Here is a 17,268-nt window from a genome sequence, read left to right as displayed (position 1 = left end):
CTTTACTAGTAACATCTTATTATTTGGCACTCATTTCCACTCCGCATTGCTATCCTCAATCCCCTTTCATATCTCCACCCTAAAAATGTACTAGGATTCATTTCTTAGCTTGGGTTGGAACCTGATTTCAGTGTTGACCCAAAATCCATCATTCAAGGCAATGACAAGATCCAAGAGTAATAAAGTTCCATTTGAGAAATGTGTTTCAGCAGAGTACATAATAGGCAGTCGATCAGAAACCAACTTTTCTTACTAAATTATGAGTTTGTGCTTGCAAATTAAAGGGGAGATTGGAATATGAGAACAGGGAAAAAAGGTGAGCCATATTTATATTGAGCCAATATATAAAGTCACTAAGAAAGTAGGAATACTGAAATGGTCAGATTGTGGAAGAAATCATTGTTGATTCCACTTGTGGCTGAAATGTTGGTAGATGGACAAAGTATCAAATATCTTAGGCATGTTGGGGTTCAATAACCATAGACTTTCGGGAACTATTGTTTCCATTCAGAAAATAAAAACAAACACACACAAAAACAGGTGATAATGGGAAAAATGGATAAAGATGTTAGACAAGAGAATTTATCCTTGGGTAAATTTTAGCCACATATTTTGCACTATTTGCTGTGTTAAACTTATCACCCATAATTTACTGTGCATAACTTACAGCCATTTTAGCTCTCACTTCTCTTCTTGAATTCATCTAACAATTTTGGTGGTGCTCTGAGAATGCCACAACAATAAAGGCATCTTTTCTACTTTCAGAGTTAAGGGATCTATTAATTTTGAAAGATTTTTCCTCCCTAGCTCCTCAACTTTCCCAAAAATATAAGAAAGAGAAGAAAGTCTAATTATATTATGCTCTTGGTAGAAAAGAAGAGAAATATAAAACATTAAAAATGGGGAAATTAGGGACTACTGGGCGGCTCAGTGGTTGAGTGTCTGCCTTTGGATCAGGGGGTGATCCCGGGGTTCCGGGATCAAGTCCTGCATCAGGTTCCCCGCAGGGAGGTCTGCCTGTGTCTCTGCCTCTCTCTGTATGTCTCTAATGAATAAATAAAATCTTTAAAAAGGGGATATTAAGATATAGGACTTGATGAAATTCAATTGGTACTCCCAATAAAAATTGAAATGGAATGGAGTTTCCTTAACTTGAAACAGCAAACATCTTTATTTAAAAAAAAAAAAAAGGTACGATTGATATACAAAAAGCCACATGTATTTAATGTATACAACTTGATGGGTTTGAAGATATATATACACTCATGAAGCCATTACCACAATCTACAAACGTCTTTCTTAATATCCAAAAGTTAGAAACATTCCCTTTAAAATCAAGATAAGAAATGGATATTACTGATTTTCCTGTGGCCAGATCTCTGCAAACTCAGCAACTCCAATCTGCAACAAAACACCACCAGCAGATTTCATGATCCCTATTTTCAAGTTTCTGCAGAAATAATATTAATTTAATAACAGAAAACAGCAAAGACTACTTCCCTTAACTGTGAGCCCCTCCAGGTCAGGACCTTCTATTCATCTTGTCATCTTGTGTCCAGTAGAAGCCTCCATTAAATAAGGATTATTGATTGAAAGTTATTTACTAATTGATGGAAACAATGTCTTAGAGCAACATCTTAAATGGTATATCCAATGCAGTTACTTTGCGTAAGAGAACCAGTGGCTTGTCGTGTAAATAAAATCAGAAAATCTTTGTGGGAGTCTCTTGACCAAAAAAAATGCATTTCAACCAAAACTTCCCTCCACCTTGAAGTTCTCTTTCTGGAGCAAAAAAAAAAAAAAAAATGCCGAAACCCCCACAGCACACCTGACCCCAATCCTCTAAATTTCCACCTGCTTCTGACATGTTCACTATCAGATAAGAAATTATAACTGTACTACCATATTTATGTTCTCCTCAAGACTGTGGATTTTTAGGAGTCTGAAAGCATATAAACACTTCAGTAGACCATATTGTCAAACTCAAGAGTTTCTGCTGGCTAAGGTCAGTTCCCAACAACTATAAGCCTTGGTCATAACAAACATTATTACTAAGATCCTTATATTAAAAAAAATAATAGTATTGCTGCTTTTATTAAATATTGTATTGAAAGTATCAGCCAATGCAATTAGAAAAGAAAAAATAAGGTAAAAGGGTTGAAAAGAAAGAAACAAAGCTGCTTGTATTCATTTTCTATGACTGCTATAACAAATCACCAAAATTTAGTGGTTTGAAACCACAACACAAATATATTATCTTACAGTTCCATATTTCAGAAATCCAAAATGGATTTCACTGGGCTAAAATCAAGTTGCTGGCAAGGCAGCATTCCTCTCTGAAGGCTCTAGGGAAGAATATATATCCTTGCCTTTTCCAGCTTCTCATGGCTGCCTGCTTTCCTTGGCTCCTTCAGTCTTCAAAACCAGGAGCATCAAACCAGGTCCTTCTGATGTTACCACCTTTCTGGTTCTCCTGCTTCTGCCTCCCTCTCCTTCTTTTGAGGATGCTTGTGATTACATTCACCTCACATGGATAATCTAGGGTAGTCTCCTTAGTTTGAGGTCAGCTGATTAGCAAATGTAATTTTTCTGCCACTTTTATTCTCTTTCAGCATATAGCATACCATATTCATAGTTCCAAGAATTAGGAGGACATGGACATGTCTGAGGCCTCATTATTCCACCTACTGCACTGCCATTATTCACAGGTTATTTGATTGTATATATAGCTAAACCTAAAGAAACTACAAATGATCAGTTTTGTAGTATTGAAATCTTCTAAAAATTTAAGTAGTTAACATAGCCTTGATAGTTTTCGATAAAGCAAAAATGCTACTCATATCCCATGTTTCACTTGCTATGCTACTGAGAGTACTAGAAATTCTTCTCGTTATGCTAATACTTAAATATGTATTGACTTCTATTTATCTTCAAAATATTATGGTGTGTGGGTTTTGTTGTTTTTATTGATTTAGACTGGAAAGCTGTCTTCAATTGTTTTGTTTTGTTTTAAGCTATTTGAGGATTTCCTGAGAGAGCGTGTGACAGGATACTACTATTACATACTGTCACATTGACTCCTCATAACACTGAATAATAACTATTATTCTCCTTCTTCTACAAGTAAAAAAAGGCTGAGACTTAGAGAAGTTGGATCACTGGTTATCCAGTAGATAAATGACTGAGCAAGGATTTCAATGCAGGACAAATGTTACCACTCTGGAAAGCTCTACAACCTTACAGCTTCACCACTCTGCTCTCTGGGAGGGACATGGTGCCTCTACCACTTCCTCCAACTCTGAGATTACAAGACCTCTTATGTGATGAATAACAATAATCATTACATTAATACGTAATTGTAACTATACTAAGTTAATTAATAATGATAAATTAATTCCACTGATAAGGGCTCTACACCACTAGCTACTCTTTTCTTCTTTTCAGAACAAAAGCTCGGCATATCTGTGATAAGCAGGTTTCATTCTATACTAAGAACATGTACCGTTTGTTCTTAAAAACTAAATGCTTTTTCTTGTATTTTGGTCACTATTTTACCATCCCCAAAGCTTCTATATAAGCCCATGTACACAGGCTTAAATACCAGTCATAAAAGGAAAGCTAATGTGGCACCTAGGTCATTTTCTTCTTGTGTCTCCAGCTCTACTGAGGTATAATTGACAAATAAAAAGTGTATACATTTTAAGTGCACAATGTGATATGTTGGTATACATGTAGATTGTGAAATGATCACCACCATCAAGCTAATTAACATATCCATCACCTCATATAGTTGCCATTTCTTGTGTGTGAATGTGGTGAAAATACTTAAGATCTACTCTCAGTAAATTTCAAGTTTACAACCTGATGGCCTTTCTGGGCCTAACTGCACCAGTATCATTGAAATAAAATATATCTTAGTAAATTTTGTTCCATCAAACAAAATTTTCAAGTATACAATGTAGTCACCTATAGTCAACTATAGTCACCAAGTTGTACATTAAAGCTCCAGAACTTATCTATTCTGCGTAACTGAAACTTTGTGCCCCTTGACCAATATCTCCCCATTTCCCCCAAACCCCAGCTCCTGGAAACCCACTGTTCTACTCTCTGCTTTCAGGAGTTCACCTGTTTTAGATTCCACATCTAGTGGAATCGTGTACTATTTGCCTTTCTGTAGCTGGCTTCTTTCACTTAGCATGACATCTTCCAGGTTCTTCCATGTTGTCCAATGGCAGGGTTTCTTTCCTTTTTAAGGCTGAATAATATTTCATGATACATCATCTTCCTTCATCCATTCATTCACTAACAACACTTAGGTTGTTTCCACTAACAACACTCAGGTTGTTTCCATATCTTGGCTAATGTGAATAATACTACAGTAGTTTTCTTCCAATACCCTGAGTTCAAAAATAGTGAGTTACTATCTCTCAAAACACTTGACAAGTTTCCTTGGGTAAAGATTGTAAGCTATTCACAGGAGAAAGATATGTAACTTTCCAGAAGGAACAATTGGTGGGAAGGGCATCAAAACACAGCTGTATTAAGAGTCATTAAAATAAAGGCATTTCAGGGCACCTGGGTGGCTCAGTGGTTGAGCATCTGCCTTCGGCTCAGGGCATGATCCTGGGGCCCTGGGATGGAGTCCTGCATCGGGGTCCCCGCAGGGAGCCTGCTTCTCCCTCTGCCTGTGTCTCTGCCTCTCTCTGCATGTCTCCTTTGAATAAATAAATGAAATCTTTAAAAAAAAAAAAAAGAGGCATTTTGAGACATTTTCACCCATGTTGTTCTCGCAGTTCAGTTCAACTAGCTAGAACTCCAAGTGTCCTTCTCAGGCAGTCCCACATGCCAGAACACTTATATAACCCTGATACTTTGTGCTCCAAGCCTGGCACAATGCAGTGTATTATAATATTAGCAAAGACAAAGAGATTATTAACACCTAGCTTAGGATAATGGGCTTTTCATGACCAGTCTCTTCCTGTTTAAGTTCAATAGCATAGAACTTTATTGACACTCAGTAAAAGTAAACTCAGAAAAATATCATCACAGATAACTGCAGCATTCTTTCTTCTGTCGTATAACTTCTTAGCAATTCCACGTATGGTTGTGTTCTCTTAAAGATACTTGACTAAAATCCAGTTAGCCCTGAATTACAGCAAGAAGTCAGTAGGTAACACTGGTGATGCTTGCTTTACAGAGGTGATGACCCTTCCTCATGTGCACTTGAGCTGCTTTCTAATACCAGCAACAGGTTTGCAATGATCCAAGAAAATGCTCTTATTCAAGGCCTTTGGAGGCCAGTGGCATGAGTTTAAGCAATCCACCAACATGTCCAAACCTAACTAGTTCCTTGCCTTTAAACAACATGGGCACTGTGTGATCAAACTCTAATTGATTAGTTCAGCTCAACAAATAGTTCCAGAGGGCTGCTGCCAAGCTCTGACAGTAAGACATAAAAGAATTCATGATCTATGCATGTAAAGAGCTAATAGTAATAGATGCTGTTTAATGAGTGCTTACATACCCTTTTATGTTAACTCATCATACATATCATCTTGTTTAATACTAACAACCACCCTGTATATTAGATACTTTATTGTTCTCATTTTACATATTAGAAAACTGACGCTCAGAGGGGTTGAGTAACTTCCCCAAGTTCACAGCTAGAAAGTAGCAGAGCCAGAATTGGAAATGAAGCACTCTGATTCTACACTCTCTTTCATGATGTAAAAACTAATTGTCTTGCCATCAATGCAGTCAGAGGTATGCTCAGGATACAATGTAGCACAAGGGAGGAATATTTGGCCAAACCACCTCCATTTCTCACCCTACAACTCAAGAATGCTTAAAAACAGATGCAGTTCATTTCATGGAAGGAGGTTACAAATCCACCCAGGATCCTGAGATTTCACATACATATGTACATATATACAGAAAGAAAACTGGCCTCTTGACTGTTTCAAAGAATTCCCAGCTTCTAGTATCTTCAGGTGTTCTGTGGCAGTGGCAGGATGCCATTCCTCTTGTGTCTTCACATGGTCTCCCTTCTCTATGTGTCTGTCTCTGGGATCACATTTCCCCTTTTCATAAGGACTCACTCATATTAAATTAGGGCCCACCCTAATGTCCTCATCTTAACTTAATCATCTTCAAAGACTATTTCCAAATAAGAACACATTCACAGGTACAGAGAATTAGGACTGTAACATCTACTGGAATTCTATGAGGTTATTAAGAACAGATTCTTAGGATGCCTGGGTGGCTCAGTAGGCTAAGCGTCTGACTCTTGATCTTGGCTCATGACTTGATCTCGGGGTTGTGGGTTCAGGCCCTATGTTGGGCTCAACACTGGTTGTAGAGCTTACTTAAAAGAAGAAAAAGAAGAAAAGAAGAAAGAAAGAAAGAAGAAGAAGAAGAAGAAGAAGAAGAAGAAGAAGAAGAGAAGAAAGAAGAAGAAGAAGAAGAAGAAGAAGAAGAAGAAGAAGAAGAAGAAGAAGAAGAAGAAGAAGAAAAGATTCTTATGTAGGTGACAGAGGAATTTACTTCTTCAGACTTCACTGAATTCTACAAGCCAACAACTGGGACAAAGAGATAAATAACTCTCAACTTTGCATAATAATCAGGAAAGGCAGTTTTTAGACTATGAAAAAGTCTATGTGTAAAAACCCAGTTTGGTTTCTGAGCCCACTCAGGTAGCATTTACTCCAAAAGAGTAATACATAAAAATGTGTTTTCCTCCTCCAAGACTTCTCATATATATTACATTTGAATGCAAAAAAAAAAATCACATAAGAGGCAAAAAGAAGGCAAAATAGCAAAAATAGTATATGACCTAAATATTTTTGCACTGTTATTTTTGTTTAATGAGCCCACTAAACATCAGGTTTTTTTAAATGAAGTTATAATTTTGTTCCACGAAGTTATAACTTCAATGTAAATTAGAAACCCTTAAATTGGGGATATCCTGCCAAGAACTAAATAATTTTGCATCTCAAAATACTTCAAGTCTCGTTAATAACAAGAGTACTGGGGTTATTATTAGGGAATAACCAGTATGCACAAAAGATCAAGACATATTTATGTGAAGTGTAATGGTGTATTGGGTATGTGGAGGCAAAAGGAGTAGACTTTACTCCTTCCTCAGTAAAGGTGTCCAAATCTTCATTTGATTCAAGATTTCTAAGTAGATATTCTTCTAAATGTGAAACTGAAATTTTCCCATAATTTATCTATTTTTCTTTAGCATTCCCGCAATCTTTCCTTCTGTTTAACAAGTCCCAGACTAAGAAAAAATGAAATCCACATTTGAGTTTTTAAAGTTTTCTATCTCATTCATACCTGACTTCCCATCAACACTATGCTTACTTAGTAAAATTTATTTCAACCTAGTGCAGAATTCTGAGGGATAAAGGCATTTTTTCCAGCACATCTCACCAATAGAGGGCAGACCCTGAATACCCAGAAAAGTGATGTATCCTTAAATGACCTTCAACCAGTTTCCTTATAAATTCACAGATGAATGAAGAATTATAGCTGCAAGTCTTCCTGATTATGTTAGTGACCCCTAATCTAATTCACTTATCTGAAATATAATTTCTTTATATACACATCTTCTGTCTCAAATAATGCCCTCTTGTTTTAAGAGAAAGTATCAGAAAGAAAGCAAATAAGCAAACTAAATGTTTCTACAAGTCTCAAATCTAAATAACACAAGAATTAGAAGAAAATCTTAGGTCGGCAGCCAGCAGGTTTTCCCAGTAAATCCAAGGAAAGATGTGTGTTTGATGAAATCCAAAAATCTGTGTGCTAATCAAGATTTATATATATATTTCAATTAAAATAAACTCTAAACAAAATATTTGCTCCCAAAAAGGCAAACCAATGGAAAACCAATGGAAAGAACTTGCCTAAATATTAATGAATTTATTGATTTTTAAAAATTAAATAAATTATGTAAGTGCTTTTAAAAGCAATAATAGTACACTTTATAGTCACTTTTTTGGACAGCAAGCTCTAACAATTCAATTAACATAAAATTATTTATGTTCAGAAAATGAAATTTGTTTAATACTTTTCCCTATATTTCTCGATCTAGCTTCCCCACTCACACACTTTTTTCAAGTCAAAAACACTTTAGTACATACATAAATCTCCAGAATAAGATGAGCATAACGAGGCTCCTGCCCTCAAGCTATTTGCAATCTATATAAACAAAATCAACCCACTGGAATGCCCTGGACATCATAAAATAAATTCTATAATGATGGCACAAAGAAAGTGTTGTGGAGGAAAGCAAGAAGAAATATTAAATAGTTCTTGAACTCATGGGTCTTAAACAGAAGAAAAGCGCTTTCATATTATCGTCATGGTTTTTAAGTCCTGAATCGGGCTTTTCTTAGCAAGTGAGGACATTCTCAAGAGTTTAGCAGAGATTCTGGTACACTTGCCAGAGGTTTGTATAAGTTTATATAAGAAAGAGATAAAGGTACAAACTTCCAGTTATAAATAATTAAGATACAAACTTCCAGTTGTAAAATAACTAAGCTGTGGGGATGTAATGTACAACATGATGACTATAGTTTATAATACTGCGTTGTATATTTAAATGTTGCTAAGTTAGTAGATCTTTAATGTCTTTATCATAAGAAAAAAATTTTTGTAATAACATAGGGTGACAGATCTTAACTAGACTTATTGTGATGATCATTTTGCAGTATACACAAATACTGAATCATGTCATACACCTGAAACTAATATAACATTATATGTCAATTATACCCCAATTTTAAAAATTCAGTTATTTGAATGTAAGCTTTGTTAATTTTACTAATTCATAAAGAATCATGTAATATAAAAATAACTGCATTGTCAGGTCAACAAAGAGAAAAAAGAAAATGTATTCTCTGACACAGTCCTGCCACAAGGTCATTGTGTGATCTTGGGCAAGCCATTCCACTTCTATAGACCTCAGATTTGTCATACATAACGTAAAAGAGTTGAAAAAATATGAGGACAACTCATATGGAAGAAAATAAAATTTCTGCCTCATAGCACATAGAAAAGTAACTTCCATACGGATTAATGACCTACATGTAAAATATTAAAACTCTTGAACTTTAAAAGAAAGAAAGTTAAAGAAGTAATACAGTAACATAGCACACTATATAGTGCTAGAGTATAGTGCTAGTACAGGATAGGATAGTAGTATAATCACACAATGGAATCCTATACAGCAGTTAAAACTAATTCACTACCTCTACATGCAAAAACATGGGTAAATCTCAAAAACATAATGCTGAGAAAAGGCAGAAAGTTACAGAAATATATGTATGGGATGATGACACTGATATATAGTTGAACACAAAACAATACTACATTGTTATGGATGAGGAATAAAGCAAAGTACAAAAGCTGGGCTATAAAGATAGCCCTAGAGTTCAGGATTGGCATTACTTCTGGAAGTGAGAGAAAGGATTGGGGAGGAGTGGGTTTGGAACAAAGGAGCCTGCAATTATATGGTAACGTTTAATAAAGGAAAGAAAGAAAGAAAGAAAGAAAGAAAGAAAGAAAGAAAGAAAGAAAGAAAGAAAGAAAGAAAGAAAGAAAGAAAGAAGAAAGAAGAAAGAAGAAAGAAAGAAGAAAGAAAGAAAGAAGAAAGAAAGAAGAAAGAAAGAAAAGAAGAAGAAGAAGAAGAAGAAGAAGAAGAAGAAGAAGAAGAAGAAGAAGAAGAAGGAGAAGAAGAAGAAGAAAAGAAGGTAGAAAGGGAAGGGAGGGAGGGAAGAAAAAGACTGGAAGAAGAAAGGGATGGCAATATATTACTGTCAAACACCATACCGGCAGAGCAGGGGCCTGTCTGGGAGTGGACTGGAGTCCTAGGGCTGGTCCCCATAACGACGAGTGACTCTGGGCCCTGATGACCCCCAAGGTCAGAAGAATTTGGAAGGTTTCCCAGCAAGTAGTTATGCTCAAACTTATGAACATGCCAGGAAAAGAGTATAGTTAGACTAAGGCAAACAGCATGTACTTTCTCCCTCAACCTCAACTAATTATTAGCTGTATTTACTAAGATACAAAAGAGAAAGTGGACTGGGAATTCAGGGAAAAAACAGACATTTGGAAATAAAGAAAAGTGTATTTTTATTCATTTCTGAGCTTGAAATCAAGGATCTATAATATGTTGCCTTATATGCAGCCCTTTTTTTAATTTTTATTTATTTATGATAGTCACAGAGAGAGAGAGAGAGGCAGAGACACAGGCAGAGGGAGAAGCAGGCTCCATGCACCGGGAACCCGATGTGGGACTCGATCCCGGGTCTCCAGGATCGTGCCCTGGGCCAAAGGCAGGCGCCAAACCGCTGTGCCACCCAGGGATCCCTATGCAGCCCTTTCAACACTCTCCAAAGTCATCCAAATTAAAACACATGGATAGTTTAACTTCACATCATAATCCCCTCAAAATTTCTGTCTTTCTCCTTCAGATCATTGACTGTGGCTAACCAAAAATTAGCAAAATTTGACTAATAAGCATTTTACAGCCTTTCTTGTATCTAGGACCTTGCCCAAGTGTCATAACACTGTAAAAGGAGAAAATGAAGTGCCTAAGATCGCCTACATCATTCCAAAGGGAACAAAAACAAGTTCTAGGCAAGCCTGAGTTTTTATTTCTATAAACATTTATATCAACTTATTATAAAATATCTTTCTAATATTTCCCAATTTAAAAATCATTTCACAGCAATTATGTCAGCTGAATTTTGCAGAATCAATAAAAACAAGTTCAGGAAAGTGAACACCTGGCTGTAAGTCCCCTGTAGAAAGTGATGCGTGGGGACTGGAATCCAGCCCCAGGCAGAGGGATCTCAGATGTCTGACAAGATCTTTCACCAAGCTGCAGCTGTCTGCCAAAGAGTCAGGAGTTCCAACAATACTATCAGGGGATTCAGAACCATCTAATTCAAGATCACAACCGTGAGCAGGGTGGCGTCTTTTCATGGCTGGGGAATGCAACCAACCACCTGCACTCAAACCTTCCCAGAAATTCAGCACTACTGGATTTAATTTTTTCCTGAACTAGGGGTGGGAAAGAGTCTGGTTTGGAGCCTGAAATTATTCACTAATGTATCCTAGCAAATAAGCAGTAAGAACCAGCACTTACAGAGCATTTACCATATGTCAGGAAGATATAGATAATTTTACCCATCCTCCTCCCAGAATCAGCTGCTCTACTTCACCTGAGGAAACCAAAAAGAAAAATTCAATGATGTGACCATGGTCACATGCATCAGCTCAGAGCCAGTGCTTGAACCCAGATTCCCTGCCATCAAAGCCTTAACTCTTCCATCAAGTCGTGCTCCACCTTGAGAGGGTGCCTCAACATAAGCACTGAACAGTTCTGCTCCACAAAGACAAGGGGCTGGAAAGGGGCTTACTTTTCCAGGACTTGTTTTTTTTTTTTTTTTTTTTGTTAGCTTGTTTTTCTTTGTTTTTTTTTAAGATTAATTTATTCATTTGAGAGAGAGAGAGAGAGAGTGTGTGTGTGTGTGTGTGTGTGTGTGTGTGTGAGCAGGGGGAGGGGCAGAGAGGCAGAGAAGCAGACTCCCTGCTGACCGTGGATCCTTATCTGGGGCTCCATCCCAGGAGCCTGAGATCATGACCTGATCCAAAATCAGGAGTCAGATGCTTAACCACTGAGCCATCCAGGTGCCCCTATTTTATTTTATTATTATTAGTTTCAGGAGTAGAATTTAATGATTCACCAGTTGCATATAACCCAGAGCTCATTACATTGTGCCCTCCTTAATACCCATCACCAAGTTACCCCATCCGCCCACCCACTGCCCTTCCAGCAACCCTTAGTTTGTTCCCTATAGTTAAGAGTCTCTTATAGTGCCTCCCTCTCTGTTTTCTTTTTTTTTTCTGTTTTCATCTTATTTTATTCCTTCTCTTTCCCTATGTTCATCTGTTTTGTCTCTTAAATTCCGCATATGATGAGATCATGTGGTATTTGTCTTTCTCTGATTGACTTATTTTGCTTAGCATAATACCCTCTTGTTCCATCCACATTGTTGCAAATGGCAAGATTTCATTCTTTTTTGATGGCTGAGTAATATTCCACTGTGTATCTGTACCACATCTTCTCTATGGATTCATAACAAGATAAAGAGAAAATTCTGAAAGTCACTTGGGATGAGGGGTCCATAATCTACAAAGGTAGACACATAAGGCTGGCAGCAGACCTATCCCCAGAAACCTGGCAGGCCAGAAAGGACTGCCATGTCATATTCAATGTGCTAAATGAAAAAAATATACAGCCAAGAATACTTTATCCAGCAAGGCTGTCATTTGGAATAGAAAGAGAGATTAAGTTTCCGGGACAAACAAAAACTAAGGGAATTTGTGACCACTAAACCAGCCCTGCAAGAAATATTAAAGGGCATCCTTTGAGTGGAGAGAGTCCAAAAGTAACAAAGAACAGAAAGGAACAATCTACAGAAACAGTGACTTTACAGAACCTTCTTTTCAAACCCCTTTATTTAGTATGGCATTCAAAATTCTGGCATGTGGATGTATGCTGCAAATAATGAAAAGTTGTTAATAATCAGCCTAAAGCGATACAAAGAAAATGAATGTACATGTGAGAAAACTGAAGAGCACTAAGTCAGGGCATCCTCTCCCAGGCAGAGCCTGAACACCTGCCAGTCAATTTATAAGGAGAGTGGCAGTCCTGAGGGGGCTTAGTCGGTTAAGTGTCTGCCTTTGGCTCAGGTCATAATTTCAGGGTCCTGGGTTCAAGCCCCACATTAGGCTCTCTGCTCAGTGGGAAGTCTGCTTCTCCCTCTCCCTCCCCATCTACCCCCCGCTTATGCCCTCTCTCTCTCCTTCTCTGTCCCTCTCTGAGATAAATAAATAAAATCTTTTTTAAAAATTTACAGGGCGATTGTTGAAGTTTAAGGAAGAACAGAAAGTATATTTCTTAGAACTGACATTTTTTTGCAAATAAAATATATTTATGTGTCAACAGCATTTTAAATCCTGATAGCCAAAAATCTTTACACAGGATAAAGTAAGGGGAGAGAGGTTCGAGGCTTTTATGAACCTCCATCACTGACGTTTGCAATCATTTGGTTCTCTTTTAGTTAACCCCTCTGGGGAAAGGAGGTGTTGGTAGCATAGGAATTCCCAGATCTTTATTTCTCTAAAACTAACAGCAAAAATCAATAATTAATGTTCTACCAAGACCAGATATTTTACATATGTAATAATAATAACAACAAGAGTAATGACTAGCACTTACTAAACACTTGCTGTAATGTCAGGCACTATTCGAGATGCTTTCCTGTATTATCTCCTTTGATTCTCCTAATGACCTACTATTTGCCCTATTTTCCATAAGAGGAGGTTGAATAACTTGCCCAGAACTCACACAGAAAACAAATGATGGAATCCAGCAGTCTGACTCTAGGCCCTGAGCTCTAACCCACGTGTGACACGCCATGTCATTTGAGCATCCCCCAAGGCACCTAGGTGGCTCGGTTGGTTAAGGGTCTGACTCTTGATCTCAGCTCAGGTCTTGATCTCAGGGCCATAAATTGAAGCTCCGTGTTGGGCTCCATGCTGGGCACGTAGCCTACTTTGTAAAAAGAAAGGTGTGACAATTTGAACATCTCCGTAATCTTGTATCCTGTGAGATCCTTTTTATGGCTAACAAATTTGTAGCTCAAACAGGTGAAGCAGTTGAAACAGAGCTCGGCTTCAAATTCAGGCCACTCTACCTCCAAAACCCCTATTCCTTCTACCACAGTTTCTCTAATGAGGCGTCACAGATGGAGACAAGAAGAGATGGGTCTAGGGAGCCAGCTTTACAGATGCACCTCATATGTCGATGGGGGTTTCTCCTGCCCCAGGAGTGGTCAGGGGTGCTGTTTTGTCCTGGCCATCCTCGACTCCAGTCGAGGGCCATCCTGCCCCTGCTGATCGCTCTTCCCCTTTTCCTCTTGGAATTCAGCGCTGTCCCCATCATTTCCATGGTGGTCCCAGGTGGAAGCCCTGTTCTTCTGTTTAAAAATAAGAAAGTTTCTCAGAGCTTCTCTCCCACCCAAGCCCCAGCCTCTCATCATGACGCTCATCTCTCTCTCCTTCACCCTCCTGTCCTCTTTCCTTGAGCCCCTGTCTCCAGAGCAAGAATTCCTTCCCCCTTTCTAGGCTGAGAAATTCAGTCTCGGCCTCTCTTATTTAAGATCCCCTCCCCAGGCCTGTAATTTCATATCTAGAAACCTTTCAAGGCGTTTCGCTTTCCCAGAGGAGGCACAACTCTGGCTTTCACATTGGCAATCACCCCCTGCTACCAAACTTACCACAGATCTTTATCATCAGGAAAACTATGGGCTGGGGAATCATTTCAAGGCTACAAAAATTGAATATTGTAAAAACCTCAGTATACTTCATTAAAAAAAAAAAGGACTTTATTTATTCATGAGAGAAACAGAGAAAGAAGCAGAGACACAGGCAGAGGGAGAAAGCAGGCTCCCTGAGGAGAGCCGGATGTGGGACTTGATCCCAGAACCCCAGGATCATGCCTTGAACGAAAGGTAGATGCTAAACCACTGAGCCACCCAGGCATCCCAGTGTATTTTACTTTTTACAACTTTATGATACCAAACACGTAACATCAAATTAGACACTGCTTTATCTCCATTGCTAAAGTTAAACATACATCTTACATAACTTGGCTGTGGCTGACCTGCCTCTGTATCCCTCAGTCTCAGGGGCAAGTCAGAAAGAAAGGAATCTTGTTGGCCAAGCACTTGGCAGCCACGTGGCTCCTAGCCTGCCAGTTCCCAGGGAGGCTGAGTCCTGGCAGCCTGCCTGGAAGCCTCGGTACTCCTGTGTCCCACGTCTATTCTTGAAGTGTCACCCAAATTGTGACTCAGGAGACTTACTGATGTCTCTGGACTTTTTTCACATAAAAGCAAGCTAACACATCAGCTGAATGCTGCCTCGTTCATGACTCTAAAAATTGCTTTTCAGTTTCACTATGACCCTCAAACATAGACTTTCTCCAGGAAAAACAGCTGATGCTATCAGGCTCAGCTAAAGCTGCCAGGAGCTATCTTAACCCTGTATCAGCAGGCTAGATTGGCAGCGTGAAGAAGAAGATAAACACAAGATTCCTGAGGAAGGAATTCCGAGAAGGTAGGTACTATGGTGCACCAGGTAACGCTCCAAGCAGCTGGACAGAAATAAGGGCATGAGCTTTAGATCTTGTCCTGGCTCTACCCCAAAGCAGCTCTGTGGCCTGGAGTATATCCTGTGACCTGAGCCTCAATTCCCTTCTTTAAAAATGGAGATAATAATTTGTAGCTGTTACTGCTGTTACACTAGTTACCAAGTATGATCTTTATTTTAAAGGTATTTATTGAGTAGCTACTATGTGCCAGGCCCTGGACCAGACACAAAGGATACAGTGGGAAAAGGTCAGACCCCGTCTCCAGCCCATGGAACTTTAATTTTAGGGAGGAAAAACAGACCTTCAATGTGTAATGAATGATACAGCTAATCTATTAATTAGTTACTGTTGTGGCAAGTGCTCCTGAGGGAAAGTATGGATACTGAGGAAACAGCAAACAAAGATAAACTGGCTGCGGTGACTTCCTGAGGTGGGGCAGGGGCGGTGGGGGCTGTGGCTGACCCCGAGCAAGCACCACAGAAGCTGAGGCCTGAGTGAACAGGGGGAAATGGGAGAACCTGGGCCTCAGCACAGCTTCCCACAGAGGACCCAGCTAAGGAAGCTCTGAGGAGTGCCAATGCACCCGGACTTGAGCAAGCAAGAAGGGGAGAGCCAGATGCAGGGCTGGAGGACACAGGGCCTGCGGGCCTTGCTCAGGAGCATGGGGTGCATTCCTAAAACGAGCGGGAAATTATGTACAAGTATTTGTAGGAGAGTGGGAAAACCCAGCTTTCACAGGCAGTGAGGCTGCTTGGAGGATGGGGCACCAGAGGGGACCCAGGAGGCTGCTGGTATCACTCCACCAAGAGGCAAGGACATCTTAGCCCAGGAATAACAGACATCTCCTAAAATGTACCTTCCAGAGACTGTGCTTTTTATGACCCCAACCAGTGGAGGACCCACTAAGGTGTAAACTCTTAGTTACTCTTAGTTCACGTGATACTTGAGCTACTTAGAACTAAATTAAGCACGAAGTGACACATAGTGGCACAGCCAGAGTGACACTTTTAATGTGACAGCGGGATCATCCCCCTCCCCTTCTTCACGATCTCCCACTCTCCTCAGGGATACAGTCCATGCTCCTGAGCAAGGCCTGTGTAAGCCCTGTGTCCTCCAGCACACCCTCTTCCTCTCTCTTATAATATTTTGCTATAGTATTTTCAACATTCAGACTATCTATATTGGTATTTTTTAAAATATGTTCCTTGAAACATGAGTGTTTTGACCCCTGATAGATATACAGCTGCCAAGAGAGGTGAGAAGCTAGGCACTATGTAACTGCAGAAACTTCCAGGGACAGTTAGAATGGAGAGCAATGGAATGGAACACTTGTTTAATTCTACATTCTGTAAGCGTCCTTCAGAGCAAAGTACCTCCCCAGCCCAGAAGTAGTTGAACTTGGGACTTTGTTACTCGCCCCCTACCTCTGCCAGCTTCTGGGAGGAAAAATATCAAGACCTCACATGGATTATGTCCTTGGAAAATTCTGTTCAGAACTGGCATGGTTGCATAGCATCCAGTTGGAGTAAGAAGGAACCTGTTTGCAGTCTATCCAATTAGCCTCTCTATCAATTCACTCAAGACAAATTTGTATTCGCTTATGGGGAAGCACACAGAAAAATGTGACTCCACAGGGTGGTTAGAATCTGGAGCTAATATACCATCTTTTCTTGAAGTAAGATTCATTTAAGGGCATGTGGCTGGCTCAGTGGTTGAGCATCTGCCTTTGGCTCAGGTCATGATCCCAGGGCCCTGGGATCGAGTTCTACATCAGGCTCCCCACAGGGAGCCTGCTTCTCTCTCTGCCTATGTCTTTGACTCTCTCTGTGTGTGTCTCTCATGAATAAATAAATAAAATCTAAATAAATAAATAAATAAATAAAGTTTATTTATTTATTTATTTGAGAGAGAGAGGGTTGAGGGGCAGAGGGAGAGGGAGAGAGAGTCTTAAGCAGACTCTGGGCTGAGCACAAAGCTTGATCTCATGACCCTGAGATCACAGCCTGAGCTAAAATCAAGAGTTGGTCACTTAACCAACTGCA

This window comes from Canis lupus, chromosome 32 (genome assembly GCF_003254725.2).
Source record: "Canis lupus dingo isolate Sandy chromosome 32, ASM325472v2, whole genome shotgun sequence".
NCBI lineage: Eukaryota > Metazoa > Chordata > Mammalia > Carnivora > Canidae > Canis > Canis lupus.
Note: the sequence above shows the minus strand (reverse complement) of the source record.